This window comes from Macrobrachium nipponense, chromosome 19, assembly GCF_015104395.2.
Source record: "Macrobrachium nipponense isolate FS-2020 chromosome 19, ASM1510439v2, whole genome shotgun sequence".
Lineage (NCBI taxonomy): Eukaryota > Metazoa > Arthropoda > Malacostraca > Decapoda > Palaemonidae > Macrobrachium > Macrobrachium nipponense.
This window is the reverse complement of record NC_061088.1, coordinates 59913675-59930268: the sequence shown is the minus strand read 5'-3', so window position 1 is coordinate 59930268 and position 16594 is coordinate 59913675. Positions and strand designations below refer to the sequence as shown.

The window sequence follows — 16594 nt, the reverse complement described above, 5'->3', positions numbered from 1 at the left end:
GATACAGCAGCTGTTTTTCGTTTTCCTGTTCGCTTTTCGCCTTCGCCTACGAGGAATTTGTACCACTGCTGTATCATCTGAAAAGGTCTGCTTGTATTGGATATGACCCTAATTTGCAGGAAGTTATCCTTGCAGGCTTGCAAGCATTGCATACTGTAAAATTTTTCACAAAATTTTCCAGATCTTTCCCCATATTTTTCCAAATATATTTAGCACACACCTCATTATACGTTTTTTCTATCCCCAAGTGTGGACTACCAAACCTGCAAGTGACTATATCGAAAACCACTGAATGAGGACTTTCGGGGAATTACGATCTGTGTCGTGTCTCCTTTACTTTCACTAGTCCTTAACTATACTTAATTTTCCTGACCCAACAGATTTACCTCTAATTCTAAACCCGAAAAAGGTAACTTATAACGTTTCCTGACTAATTCCCCTCTAAGAAATGCCTTTGCGTCTACCAAAATTTCATCTTCATCCTGCCGTTGCTATATGAGACCCATATCCCATTGTATAGAATCACTAGTTAACTAGCGCAACTTGAAATCCTTCCGTGTCATAAAAATTTATACTTGGGGCATCCGCAACTACATTTAATTTGCCTTCTATATATTTGAGCTTTGCATCGAAGTCCCTGATAGTTAAAAACCATTGAGCTCTTTTAGGAGACAAATCGGGCTTATTAAAAAGATCCAATAATGGCTTGTGGTCTGTAAGGACTTCCTGTTATAAAACGCTATGGGATTGAATTCCCCATCAAACTTTTGCATAAGGCAAGCACCTATGCCCTCTTGACTGGCATCAGTCACTAATGTAAATGGTTTGAAATCTGGAAATTTCAGAACTGGGGGATTCATTAATGCATCCTTAAGTTTCTGAAAATTATCATTCTGGGGTCTTCCCCATTGAAATTGAATGTTTTCCTGCAATATATCTGTTAGAGGAGCTGTTATGTTAGAATTCCTTTCACAAATCTACGGAAGAACGCCGCCATGCCTATGAATGACTTAATTTTTTTCTTTGGTGTCGGGGGGGAGGAAATCCGCTATTGCTTTGACTTTATCGTCGTTTACTCCAAACCCTTCCTTGGATATGACATGGCCTTAATATGTGATTTGCTTTTTCAAGAATGAACACTTAGCTAGCTAAATTTTCAACTCTGTTATTCTAAGTCTCCTAAGTACTTCCCTAAGCACTTCCAGGTGTTGCACGAACGAGTCTGTTGTAATTAATATGTCATCCATGTATACAAAAACATTTTTACCCAATAACCCGTGCAAAACTGTGTTCACCAACCTGGTAAAGGTCATCGGACTGCCAGATAAACCAAACGGCATCCGCATAAATTCATAGTGTCCCTTGGGCACTGAAAAGGCCGTATATTCCTTACTATTTTCACTAAGAGGGACCTGCAGAAAACCCTGTACTAAATCAATTGAGCTATAAATATTATGTTCCCCGATTTCTACAAAAAGACCTGATATGCATGCGACTGGATAATGGTAAGGGATTCTTTTTTTGATTCAAGCATCTAAAATCGACGAATACTCGGACAGAACCGTCTTTCTTAGGCACTGCTAACAGATGAAAGTTGTATGGAGACACACTAGGTCTAATGATTCCTTCCTCTTCCCATTTATTAACCTCTTTCTCTACCTGTTCTCTGATTTTGAAAGGTATGCGGTATGCAGGAATATAAATAGGTTTTGTACCTTTCTCTAAGTTTACCTTATGTTCTAACACATTAGTCAATCCCAGTTTATCCCCTTGTAAAGCTACTGTATCCCCAAATTCTGCCAGGAGCTCGCTTACTGCTTCTATATGCTCATTATAATCCGCATTAGCTAAATGTTCTCTGAATAATCGCTTCCTTGTTTGTATTTCTGCCTCTGAAAACTCAGATTTCCCCTCTACAATAGCCACCGAACCACTGTCCTTACTCCAATCTTGGAGATCTACCATGTATGTATTCTTCTGGTATTTCCTAACTGTATCATTACAGTTCAGTAATTCTATCCATGTAACACCAGTGTTTGATACACTGTTCACTGATGCCGTGCTAATAAACCCTCTTAGTTTCTTCACTACCCTCTAATTATGCATACTTTTTTCCGCGGGTTTTTTCGGGTTTTTTTCACTTCCCTCAACTTGACTTTTACCATAGTCTTTTGATCCTGGCATTGATATAACATTCTCTGATAAAACACATTTATATTTGTGGTTAGTACCTCCCCGTTCCACGATCCCATAAATATCACCACCTGTGGTTCTCATTGCATCCACCCCATTGTTAGTATCAGTAATAATATCAATATTAGTATCAGTATCACCACCCATAATGCCATTGTCACACTCACCAAAATTGTTACCACCCTGGCCCCCAACATCCTGTTTAACATCACCGCAGTTATTCCCATATCATCAGTGTGGGTTTTGGTATCAACACTCCCCATATCCCCAGTATCATCACCATTAGCACCGCCAAACGCACCCCCTTTTTCAATAATCTCCATATCCTCAGTTTCACTTGCGTCCTCATAAGGGTTAAAAACACCAGGTATTCCAACCGTTATACCAATAACCCACGCATGGACCGAAATCTTGTGTCTTCTACATGCAGGATGGCCCAGCAAAAGTCTGTTGCCCAACGCAACCCCTTTTATAACCAAAAATGGTTCTAATAACAATTAATCACCCAGAGTAAAACGTATTCTAACACAACCCAGGGTGTTTAATCTATGGGCTTGCACATCACACACAGTCTCCGTTGAGGGTTTCAAAGGGTAATGGGAGAACATGGATTGATACAAATTATGATCCATTAAATTTATACTAGTGCCGGTGTCAATAAAGACCAGTATATCAACATCCTCCACTGTTCCATATACTATAGTCCTGGGCTCTGGGGCATCCACCACGAGACTACAATGGCACGTACAAATCATCTGTACCATTTTTGTTGATTGGCTTTCCAAAAATTTCACCAATCCCTTTGCCCTCTTAAGTGACCCGTCTGGTAGGTTCTTGTATTATAACTCCCAGACCTTTGAGGTGTAGGTCTCTCATCTTTCCGTATCTGAGGCGGACAAGCTTGACAATAGTGATCCACACTCTTACACATTCCACAATATTTGACTCTACATAATTTCTTCGTGTGTCCCTGTTTATTACAATTGTAGCAACATATTTGCATCGTATTTCTCGGACCAGTCCCTTTAAAAAAAGTACTATCCACCGTGGGACATTTGGACATATGTTTCTGAATTTGGGGCATAAGTTAATTCTTCGTCCGATGTAGGTCCAATGTTTTTATCAAAACTGTCCACGTAATAGCATCGCAAAATAAATCAGTTTATGTAAATTGTCGAGTGAGACTTTATCCCCATTAACCCATTTAGAGTTTTTCCATTTCTGTATCCATTCTCCCGCTGAGTCAAAAAGCTTTGAGCTATGCTCAATGAGGCTTGTTGTGCCTCTCCGGATTTTGTATAGCCCTCTTAAATCTCTCACCATATCACTGTGTTCCTTTGAGCTATAAAATGCTTGTAATTGGTCCATGACCGACACCTTGCATACTGAAAGCTCCTACACTGGTAGGAAAGATCACCTTTATTGAAATCTAACAAGGCTTTCACCTCCGTGAACGTCTCTTTATCATCTGTGATCCCCTTGGTGTTTAAATAGTTATTCACCCCCTCAATAAAAATTTGCACTGGTTGTGAAAAAACTCCATCTACAATCCCACATAACGGGCTGACACCCGCATTTACATTTGTAATCCTGTGAACGGACACCGTGCCCAACAAACCGCCACATAAACTCGTCACTGCTCAGGTTCAAGGTAATCAGCTGTAAATACAAGGTCACACCATGAACAACATAAATTAGGAAGACAAAAAAAAAGTTCGAGAGAAAACCGCTTAAATCAGCATCCGTTCACACGGCTGCCACAGCCTCAGTCTCTCTCTCTCTCTCGCCCTCTCTCTCTCTCTCTCTCTATCTCGCATAAGAGCATAACTCATAATACCAAGTTTCCCCTGTATTTATTTATTTTTTTACCACAAAACCACTAATGTCCACAGAATCTTGAGGGACATCAAAATAAAACACGCTTTTGAGTAAATTAACACCAATAAAAAGAGAAAGAAAAAGAAAGGAAAGAAATATAAAATTATACACTCATTTCTTCATAGAACCGGAGTCAGTACCTGTCTACACATTGCAACCGCACGTAATTCATTCCCGTTATGCCATAAATACCCTTTAATACGCCATAAATACACTTTACCCCCCTTTGCACACAGATACATGTCTTATCACTAAACCACGGCTAGAAAGACTTTCTGCGCGGCCGCACCCAAGTATCTACGCATATGTCAGCAATAAAGCAAGTTGCCTTACTCATAATTACAAACACTCCCCCCAAAATATGTCTAATCTATATATATATAGTCTCTTCGGAGGCACTACCTACGGCCCTAAATGAACCTGTTACTGCTGCTACCACCTATTAAACACGTTTTTAGGACCAAATGATACTCGTTTAAACAAAATGAAACAAACTGCTAACAGGCAACTGCATCTACCCTTGTTTGTGGCAGAATCTGTCTGAAAATGCAAGCTAGGCAAATGAATCCCATAGATACAAAAATATACTTTTCATTTTCCATTTTAGCTAACATTAAAATGGAACAAAATCAATTAATAAAAATGGAATAAAATGAATTAACTGAGACCCCAAAAAAACCGTTAAACTATCGTTTCCTCTCTAAATCATTTTTAAGTAAGTACCCCCTCTCATTCTTATTATGTCTGACCAACCGCAACATTTTAATAAATCAATAGAGTCTTAGAGAATCCATTTTTCTATATGGTGAATTTGAACCCATCTGAAATTAAGAGACCACAATTATTACACCACTTTACTCATGAAAGTTAATCAAAAAGAATGTGTACCGCACCACACTTCTCTTTCTCCCACATATTTATTCATCACTTCAAAGGTTAACTTTTTCAAGTTCTTTCTTATGTTACCTTATTCGATGGGTCTCAACACCTCTCAATACCTCTCAACACCTCTTCCAGGTGTGTTCTGCACCCTGTCACTAGTAATCAGTGAGTGCCCTCTCTTATTCCTCATTCCCCATAACCAAAATCATTATATCGTATGCTACGAACACACACGCACACATGTGTGGCACCCAGCAAACCCACGGGTGCTCCATGTCCAAGGCATGTGATTTCCGAGCGTTACCGACCTCAAATTGCATTAGTCATCTTTCCTGGCTGTTTTTCACTTCAGCAGGTTCTAGGAATCCAGCACTTGTCTCTAACCGACCTGTTTCTAACCGGGAAAGAGCTGAGATTAACAATTCACTACTGCGCCTTTAAGTATATTATATATATATATATATATATATATATATATATATATATATATATATATATATATATATATATATATATATATATATATATATATATATATATATACATATATATATATATATATATATATATATATCATATACATACAGGAAGCAACTGGGTAACTGCAAAGTCCTTTTAATAAGAATAATATCCTTTATTTCAGCTCAGGGCCATATACATGGAATATACAAAATACAGACAGTAACATACACAATCTACTATGAGATTCAGGGCCTCTGTAACACGGTTTTTCTGTCGCAATAACTTTTTATCTATGCATTTTCAAAATAAATAATAAACGCTTATTCAGAATACACATTATATCTACACCTAAATTTTGACTTTATTCTGCATTACGTAGGTTGAATAAATTTGGTACTTATAATGTAAAAGTGACTTTTTTTTTTAAGACGGACCAACTTACTCAGAGAAAAGGTTTCGAACGCACTCGTTACGTAACTTAAGACAGCATTTCTTCCCTCTTTCTCGATGGATGATTGGCTATAGGTAACGAAGGCTAGACCTCTGGCAACAATGACAAAAATGTAAATACAAGCAAAGCAGTACACCTTTATGAACTCTGAAACCTCTCCACTGATAATTGTCATAATGAACAAACCAACAAAATATGTTAATAAATACAAAAACACTTCGATTATTAGTCTAACTCCAAAATAAGTTTCCTAAGAAATTACAGTCTACTTTATAGGTCACAATCAGATTGACAAGATGTAGGGAATAGTTGGTAATTTTCAAAAACATAGTAGACAAGCTTGATTTGATAACTGCTATATCCAATGTCAAGCAATTTTATTTATTGGCTATCTACCTATTTACTAAAAAAAAAAAAAAAAAAAAAAAAAAAAAAATGCCGTGACTGCATTTTGGCTTTGAACCTTCATCAACAATTATCGTCAGAATGATGACTTCATAAGGCTCCACCCACTTTGGCCTCGTTATAATTCAGGATAACACTGAAAGCTATCATTACCATTGTTGGATTAGAAAATTTAACTTCTGGCTATAAAAACTCATTTCTCGAGTAGTTGCAAGAAGTGCTAAAAGATCCTCAGGAATCCCAGCAGTACAGATACCCCACCCACATCTATGTATCGTTCCGCCATTCATAAAGTCTTTGTCATGGCCACAGGCTTTCTCTTGACTGTAAAAAGTTGCAAGTCGTAAGACGAATGCAGTTTTGCAACCACAGGGAAAATTCCAAATCCTGCTAGCCATAATTGACTGCTATGGGTTTCAGAGCCGATGGAATAAGGTGAATGAGTTTCTGTGGTGGATGGGCGGGGCAACATTTCGTCAAATGTTGTTTACCTTGCTTACGTAATGAATGTTTTCGACTCTTGGCTTGTAATCATTGGCCATGGCATCGGCTGGATAATTTTTACTCTATAAAAATTAAAACTATCAGGTTTAGGTCATTGATAATGCTGCTAAAATTTGTGTGTGGTTGTAAGATATACATATGTCAACTTTCAGCTACATCCGATGCTTTGATAAGGAGCAAAGTCCAAAAAACCATGTTACAGGAGGCCCTGAATCTCATAGTAGTGCACAGATTATATAACTTAAATTTCAACTAGAGACCTTAGGTGGTTACAGTAGTTAGGTCCAGAGAGCTAAATACGAAAATTGAATGTAAAAAAACTTTAACTTGATAGTATTCACAGTAATTATGAAAATGTAAAATATCGGCAATAAATAAAATAATAATGACTGAATCTGCAGATGCCATCTTGCCAATACAGATTAATTCCTTTAGGGGACAAAGGCCTCATTTTCCCATCTTTCCCACAATTTAGATCTTCTTGCCTCACTCCTTAGGATGGTTTGTATGAGCGAGTTGCTGCTGTTTCTCACTCGGGTTACTAGACTCGACATTGTTCGCCTTATTATGATTTTTAAATTGTCCAGGTGGTTTTGTATGAACATCTGTGTGGTGGAGTGGTAGCGGGGGGGGGGGGGGGGGGGGGTGGGGGGGGGGGGGGGGGGGGGGGGGGGGGGGGGGGGGGGGGGGTTTGTGAGGCGTCTCATGGTCTCTCGGGTATAGTTCGTCCAGAGGGAACACCCATAGATACTGTAACAGTACGAACGGAAGAGCAGCAGTTTCACGTCTCGGTGACAGAAGGCAAACCTCCTTGCAATCATGTTGCCAGTTGCACATAGCTTGCGATGCCTCTGTTCAATGTCTGCCGTATCTTTTAGGTCGTCGGTGACAATGTGAATTATGCACGCATTGAATAGGGCAGCTAGCAAAATGTAAATTATTGGATGGCAGAATTTGAAAGCCCCTACGGGAAGACCATCACAGCCGGGCAATTTATTATTAGGTAGGCTGTTTATGGCATCGCTGATGTTACCTGGCGTCATACAGTCGGCAAAATGAAATTGAATGTTGTCAGTAAGGAAGTTATCTAAATCCCTTCGGGAATCTTGATCATTTATGCAACTCATGATATTGTTGAAGTGATCGCCCCACATACTTGCGATAGCCTCGTCTCCGTCTGCTTTCCCTACTCTGGAAATCTTTTTAGTTTTGGGATTTAAGGACTGGATATCTTTCCAAAGACGAGGATAATGTCTATTAAGTTTCTAGACATTGCATCGACTCTTAGTTGTTTTGAATTAATCTGCAGTGCTTAAGAGCAAGTTTGAACTGCGCTCTCACCTGCCTCATTGGTAATGTTGGGCTGTTGAGCGCTTCCTTCATTTGCGTTCGTCGTTGTGGAATGGTCCTGTTCAGAAGTTCACTTCGACCAATTTTTATTGTCATATTGTTTTATTTTCAGAAATTAAAGCATGGATAATGCACAGGTGTGTATTCATTAGAGCACAATCAAATGTTCCATTACAAAGACAATCACAACGTTACAGTCTCCATTTTCTTGTAGTGACCTTTTCCTGTTCGCTATTCGCAAAAGAGATTTTTTTGGGGTAGTCCTCCTGCAACACTCAAATATAAAGGAAATGTTGCATTATCTACTATGCAGCCAGTCACTTTTGTTTCACAAGCCCTTTGCTTTATTTCATAACAATTTTCAAGGCAGCAATTTCAGTATCATTCGGTGGATGGTAATGCTGGGAAGGATTTCCTTGAATCACATTATTAATAGTTCTCAAGCTTGCTCCGCACGTACGTACTCCGTTTTTCACATCTCCAGTAAGTTGCATCGCCATGTTTCTTATCAATCGTCTAGCAGCTCGTTCGGTCTCGACGAATTCCATTTTGCTCATGGGCCGTTAGAGAATGTAAGGTTATTGTGCCAACTTATCTTGAACTTTTCAGTGTTTTCATGGTCTTTAGCTCCCTCCAAAATTTTTCCTTTAGGATCAATATAAAATTTGTCACTTGACATGCATGGGACTTGATATTCACGATTTTCATTCTTTGTTAAATAAACTGAATTGATAAAACTAAAGGAAGAAAAAAATGGTTTGCCATATATATAGAGGTTACAAGAGGTTTAATTTATCGTATGCAGAAAAGCTACTAATTTTCCACATATGTGCATTAGTATGTAACACGGACTAAATAGGCGATGAAATAAATATAATTGGGGAATCTAGGGAAAAAATCTAAATTTTCCGTCATTATATGGAAATTGGGATTAAGAACGTCAAAATAATAATCATGTTGAACCATAAAACACGGAACGCACACCTGCGCTGACATACAACACAAATTTTAAAGCTGTTTCTGATTTATTTAATTGAAAGGCACTTACAGACAGACAGACAGACAATTCTTCTGACAACATCGAAGGTTCTGTATTTCAAATCCCATTTATGTCATAGTACAAAATTCGACGCTGGCCAAAGAGGAAATTGAATGAACACCATACAAGATATGAGAGACGTGCAGGATGACAGGATCAAATTTGTTCATGAGACAGAAAACAATTACTTTGTTAATGAAAAGGCCATAAAAAGTTGGAACTTTATATAATTGCATTTGGTTTCATAATAGAAAGTTGAATACATACATGATTTTCTTGCCATAAATAAATATATTTGATCCATTATCTTAAAAAAGAATATGGAAAAAGTAAAGATACTGTGTGCATTTAGTTTAGTCTGAATAACATAGAAAAAGAAGCAATGCAGGAACAATGCAAGGTACATATCAAGAAACAATACTTACACATACACAGACACACACACACACACACACACACACACACATATATATATATATATATATATATATATATATATATATATATATATATATATATATATTGTTTAAAAGCTAAGAACTATATTTCTGCTTGATAAGGGTGGAAGCAAGTCCACCGAAACATAGTCTTTAGCTTTGAAACTGTTTCAAATGGGCCTTTATACTAGTATAAAAGAACAATTAAAACATTGTTTCAAAGCTAAAGACTATATATATGAAGTATAAAAGGCCCACTAAAACACTGTTTCAAAGACAAAGACTAGATTTCGGTGCACTTGTTTCCACCCTTATCAAGCAGAAATATAGTTCTTAGCTTTAAAACAATGTTTTAATGGGCCTTTTATACTTGAGACGTATCCTCAGTTTTATAATATATATATATATATATATATATATATATATATATATATATATATATATATATATATGTGTGTGTGTGTATGTGTGTGTGTTTGTCTGTGAGTTAACTGTTTCCCCGTGCTTTCTGGAAGTAAATGCAGCGTGCGAACTTAAGAAGCATAATGTCAAGAAATTAGCTAATCTAAAGAAATGTTGCCGCTGCTTGAAACCATGGTGCGTTTTTCAATGGCATAATATTGATTGTAGAAAACAGGCTTCATGTAACCATAAAAAGTATTTATCCTGTAACTTGATTTTAAGAAATTGTTTTTTTATGTATTGAAGGCATAAGGACGAAGTTCCTCTTTAATTTAAGCAAGCGTTATTCCAAGGGCTTGCATGTTTCTCAATGGGAATGACAAATTTTGCAAGATAAAATAACTAATACCGCTCGTCTCTTAGCCTTTTCCTGCTGAAACGGACTTGACAAGAATTTTGCCTCGTAATTACTTCTCGCTTTTGTATTGATTAGGATATATATATCAGAGAAAAAGATGAAAATAATTGCATTTTGCGAAAATAAAACCCAGAATAGCTTTGCGCGTAAGGTTGACTCTCGCTTAGGGTTCCACGGGAAGGGTCAAATTCAGGGAAGTCCCTTGTTAAGGAGATCGTACCTAGGTTTAGGATGTCCACCGTCACGCAGAGAGAGAGAGAGAGAAAGGAGGAGGATGAATTTTATCGTATTTGGTTTCTCGCTTACACTAAATTCATAGCCCTTATACTGTTAGATGTTCGGTCTAGGCAATTTCCTTTGGCGAATTAAATTTCATTTCCTATCAACATTTACAAATGTAGTAAATGTAATAATCCAAATATCTACTTTTATCGTAATTTTGCAAAAAATTCAGTGTTTTATTAATGTTCGGTCTAGGCAATTTCCTTTGGCGAATTAAATTTCATTTCCTATCAACATTTACAAATGTAGTAAATGTAATAATCCATATATCTAATTTTATCGTAATTTTGCAAAAAATTCAGTGTTTTATTAATGCATGCTTACATTACACTGCACAAAATTTCATAATTTTGCTAAGGTCATTAAAACGATGACTTGGAAGATGACGTTGTGCAAATGGAACGAAGTTTCCGGTCCCATGACTTTATGGTAACTTCACCAACTAAAGGAAGGTGTCAGTGAAAATGTCATCATTATTGTTGTTGATATCATTAGTAACAAATTTGGAAAGAAAACAAGTAGGATTTTATTCCTTTTCATACGATACATGCTATTGAAAGTAAAGCCATTATCATTATGATATAATACAGATCTCGGCTGAAATTGCCTTGAAATTTCCCAGGGTAATTTCATAGTTCCGTAAGTTGTTTGTCGATTATTTACTCAAGCTTCTTAATGTATAAAGATTCATTTATTGCTAATTGATGAGGTGAGGTGGCTCTGGCGAGAATTTTAAAATGTTTACATTCAATATGTTGTGTACATTTCTTGGCATGATAAACATCTTAAAATTCTCTCCAGAGCCTCCTCACCTCACTTCATCAAATAGCAATCATTGAATCTTTATACATTAAGAACCTTAGGTTGTTCCCACTTTAAACAAACAAACTACCTCCAAACACTGTACCTTTCTTGAGTGTGCCCCTGTCTCTGTTTTTAATATTTTTCTAATTGTAAATTTCTTCATTCTAATTCTTTGCAACATTTTTATATATTATAATTGCGTTTTTCAGCTTTGAAAATGAGGCTGTGTCCTTGAAACGTCAGCATATATAATAAACGGACGAATACTAGTACATGACGTCTCCTTCAGCTCCTTGCTTATATATATATATATATATATATATATATATATATATATATATATATGTGTGTGTGTGTGTGTGTGTGTATGTATATATATATATATATATATATATATATATATATATATATATATATATATATATCCAATGTAGCAGAAGGATCAAATACTTGAGAATATCCTTATATCCACGATAGAAAGACAAGGAAACAGGGACTTGGAACAAGTGCTTTCGTAGTATTATATTCTACATTTTCAAGTTCACACTGAATATAATAGAAGGTGACAGACCTTTTATCTACAACAACAGAGCGGGGAAGCGGTTACAGTATGTTAATCTGGATGGCGTGTTCTTGAAACATAAGAGATGAGGAATGAGGATCAAGGTATAATCCTGGATGGAGATTTAAATTCCTTCTTGATGTGGCTTCAATAAAGATGGACTTCAACAGATTCATTTTTCGGTGATCTTTGACCCTGCAGATTATCTAGGAATTATCCCTGTTAATAGCATGGCCTGTCTTAAGCCAATAATCCACAATTCCATTATTTGTTAATCTCCTTGATATGCAATTTGTGCTGAGAGCATCTTACTTTTAGTTTTTTAGAAGTTTGCCCAATATAAATATTATTATATTATATGCAAGAATACTGTACACAATTTGGCAGGCTATTCTTGATTAGTTTATTTCTCAAAATACCAAGTTAATTCAATAGTATTTAAAATGGGTACAACAGGAATGAAATTAGGATGAAATGATACAGAGAGAAAATTCTTAAATTCTTTTTTAATACTGATTGGATTGTAATATGTCTATTTTGCTTTATTTTTCCAAAGTTCCAAAAATACAGCAAAAAACACATATTACAATTATTATAGCCTGCCAAATTCATACAACATTGTATACAGTATTCCTTGTAGAGAATGTAATAAGATTTATATTTGGCAAACTTCTAAGAACTAAAGGTAAGATGCTCTCATCACAAATATGCCATTTCAAGCGGATTAACGAATAATGGCATTGTGAATCATTGCCTTAAGACAGGCTATGCTATTAACTGAGATAACTCCTCCATAATCTGCATGGTCAAAGATCACTGGAAAAGGAATCTGTTGGAATCCATTTTTATTGAAGCCACATCAAGAAGTAATTTGAATCTTCTTCCTGGATTATATCTTGATATTCATTCCTTATCTCTTTTATTTAAAGAACACGCCACCCAGATTAACAAACTGTAATCCCGCCTCTCTTTCTGTTTTTGTATATAAAGGTCTATCAACTTCTATTGTATTCAATGTGAACTTGGAAATGTAGAATATACTACGCAAGCACGTGTTCCAAGTCCCTGATTCACTTACCTTTCTATTGTGGATTTAAGGATATATATATATATATATATATAATATATATATATATATATATATATATATATATATATATATATATATATATATATATATATATATATATATATATATATGTATATATATATATATATATATTAATTTCAAGACCTACCTTCAAAAAAGTAGAACCTGTCGGTCGCTCTTACTTTACGTCGTTCAGTAGCTGAGGGAATCGGAAGCATCTTGGTAGCAAATTTAGACGAAATGTCATGTCACTGTTGACAGAGGGGACGCAACAATAGTTGCGAATCCTGCCAGGGTCTATTGTAACGGAAATAATCCCCGGCCTATGACTTCCTGTCGCTGGCAGCTCTCTCTCTCTCTCTCTCTCTCTCTCTCTCTCTCTCTCTCTCTCTCTCTCTCTTAAAACATACACATCTTCCCCACCCTCCAACCAGTGGTGGGTCTAGAAATCTTTCATTGGGGAGCAGTTTGGATTCACACACGCACACGCACACGCACACACACACACACACACACACACACACATATATATATATATATATATATATATATATATATATTATATATATATATTATGTGTGTGATGTATATATAAGTATGTATATGTGTATATGTATATATATGTATGCATGTTTATGTGACAAGTACACACATACGGTGTATATAATCCATATTTATATATACACATGTGTACTAACACACACACACACACCACACACACACACACACATATATATATATATATATATATATATATATATATATATATATATATATATATATAGAGTAGTTACTGTTGTTATTGTTTTTGTCGTTGTACAGCTGCTGTTATTGAAATAATCATTAGCTAAGCAAATTTTTGAAAGAAAACAATGTTCTTTTATTCATACCCTGGGGGGAGGCAACAGGGTGCCACGAGACTAGGTGGGCCACACCCCTTAAATCCGCCACTGCTTCCAACTCTGTACACTTGCGAAAACGCTAACTCCGTGAAGTTAATGGGACTCATACATATGTACAGTGATGCTCAAATCTCATGCTACATGAATCCATAGGATTTTGTTCAAAATTCACTGACTGGCAACTAGCATACTCCATATTTATCTATTATTTCAATGTGCAAACGCGATTATTGCATACAATAAGACCATAATATGTTTCTTAAGGGTGAAATCTGTCATATATTTCAAAACTGTAAGAAAATGTCACTCTTACAGAACATTTTCAAATCTATCGTTTACGCATCGCTGAAGCATTTTACCAAAATGAAGTCTTCATTAAACCTCAGTACAAATGTTAAATAAAAAAACGAAAAAAATTGTCATATCATTAATAACAGTTCCAAAGTAAGCATAAAATATGATATAGTCATATTTGACTGCTATTACACCTCAACGTAGAAAAAAAAATGTGTATATGCATATACAAAAGTAGAATGTGCCCACCGATTTCAACATGTGAGGGGTAGCATATGTGACGCTATGACGCACCATTAGTGTCGGTGCAACAACAACCACCTGGTGTAACGTAAGTAGGTCTACAATGAGTAGCGTCAATAAAATTATCTTAAAAACATTTACTTTATATGTGTTAAAGAAATATTTGGCTTTCCATACATAATTATTTGTTATATTTCTTAAATATTTCAAAAATCATGGCATCTACCAAATATTCACCTATGCAATTAATCTTTTGTCAAAGCCAAGATATTATTCCTAGGCCTAGGTGTTAGATTTCTTTACTTTACACTTAACATTTACATCTCTCTATTAACAATTTCTGGCCAGAAAGCAAATGATGTAATCTACACAGTCTTAAACTTCAAGTTACCTTACGAAAGAATAAATTATACACTAAAAGCGAGCAGAAGAACTTTTAAGAAAATAGTATTTTGAACCAGTTGAAAAAGTGTTCCATACGCCTTGATATTAATACATATGATATTTCGATTAATAGCCATCTTCTCAATATAATCAAAATCATCATCATCTTTTATTCCTCAAAGAACAGGTAATCTCTACAAATAAAAATATTAGTATCAGATTACATCTCAAAAGGCTTAGATTTTTTTCTAGGCCTATAAATCATTTTGCAACATACAGGCACCTTAAACATCCTAAAACTTCAACATTATAAGAAAACTGGTTGTTATTCATATTATTATTGTATTCCTCAAAGAACAGGTAATCTCTACAAATAAATTCATTAGTAACAGATTACATCTCAGAAGGCTTAGATTTTTTTAGGCCAGTAAAACATTTTGCAACATACAGACAGCTTAAACACAGCCGAAACATTCAACATTCAAAGGAAACCTGTTTTAATTCATATTCCTACTTTGAAAATGTTGTTATGACCATTGAGCTTATTGGGTCTACTGCCATAATGCTGCAGACGTAGTTATGTTGACCAGTCCGAGAAGCATGTTAAGCGTGCTTTCATTGATGGCACCGCTAACCTTAACACACCGCACTATGCACTAAGCAATGCATAAAAGGGATCATATTTGTATAAGGAAAATAGGGCTAGCTGTGAATTCGCAAACTTTTCGACATGCATGACATTAGAAATTTTGGGAATCAGGAATTAGGAATTACAAGTATGGACAATGCTCCACATCATATTAAGCCTAACACGAGACTTTTTGAAATGCTCTTAGGTTCTTTGAACAATAGCAGCTTGATGAATGAGAAAAAAAAAATTATTGATGTTGTTTTATCACTGACAATGTTCATTATTGGTTTGCTTAATGCTGCAATCATAATATTTGGTACTGTTATTTACAACTCAGGTAAATCACATAAACCCTCCAAGAAGTTGCTGGTCATATCCTCAGGCTTTTGTCAAATATCGTTTCGTCTAATCTAAAAGTTCATAACCGCCTAATGTATTTTAATGTTAATTGGAGATCAACAGTTTTTCTTTTTGTTCCAGATACGATGTGGCCACTTAATCGACTGCACCAAGTCAATGAAGATAGGTGAGTGTCTTTTAAACGGAGATTCCGATGAACGAAGAGCCGAATCTTTCGTCTCTTTCCTTCCTGGACGCTGGTTCCGGATATCACACACGATATTCAATACTAACTGTTATGAACGCCTTGTTCTTTTCAAAACCATTCATATTATATATATATATATATATATATATATGATATATATATATATACATATATATGTGTGTGTATATATATATATTCATGTGTATATATATATATATATATATATATATATATATATATATATATAGACAAACGGATACACAAATAGATAAAATAGATGGTTCTTTTGAAATTTAGATCTCTCTGTCGAAGTTTAAGAAATGGAAATTTCCTAGCAAGCAAATATTCGATATCTAAGCGGTTCCACTGATACAGGCACTGGTCTTATTAAAGCATCTTTTAAGAGATTTATGCATATATATATATATATATAT

General features: G+C 35.6%; 1 protein-coding gene across 4 annotated transcripts in view; it reads left to right on the top strand.

Annotated features, from left to right (window-relative positions):
• The window catches only part of LOC135217401 (regulator of G-protein signaling 9-like), an 835664-nt gene that overhangs the window by 234918 nt on the left and 584152 nt on the right, over window positions 1-16594 (top strand). For all 4 annotated transcript variants that reach the window (XM_064253252.1, XM_064253258.1, XM_064253268.1 and 1 more), the window contains one exon: window positions 16094-16139. The gene's annotated coding sequence lies outside the window, so the exon portion shown is untranslated. The remainder of the gene's footprint in view (window positions 1-16093; window positions 16140-16594) is intronic.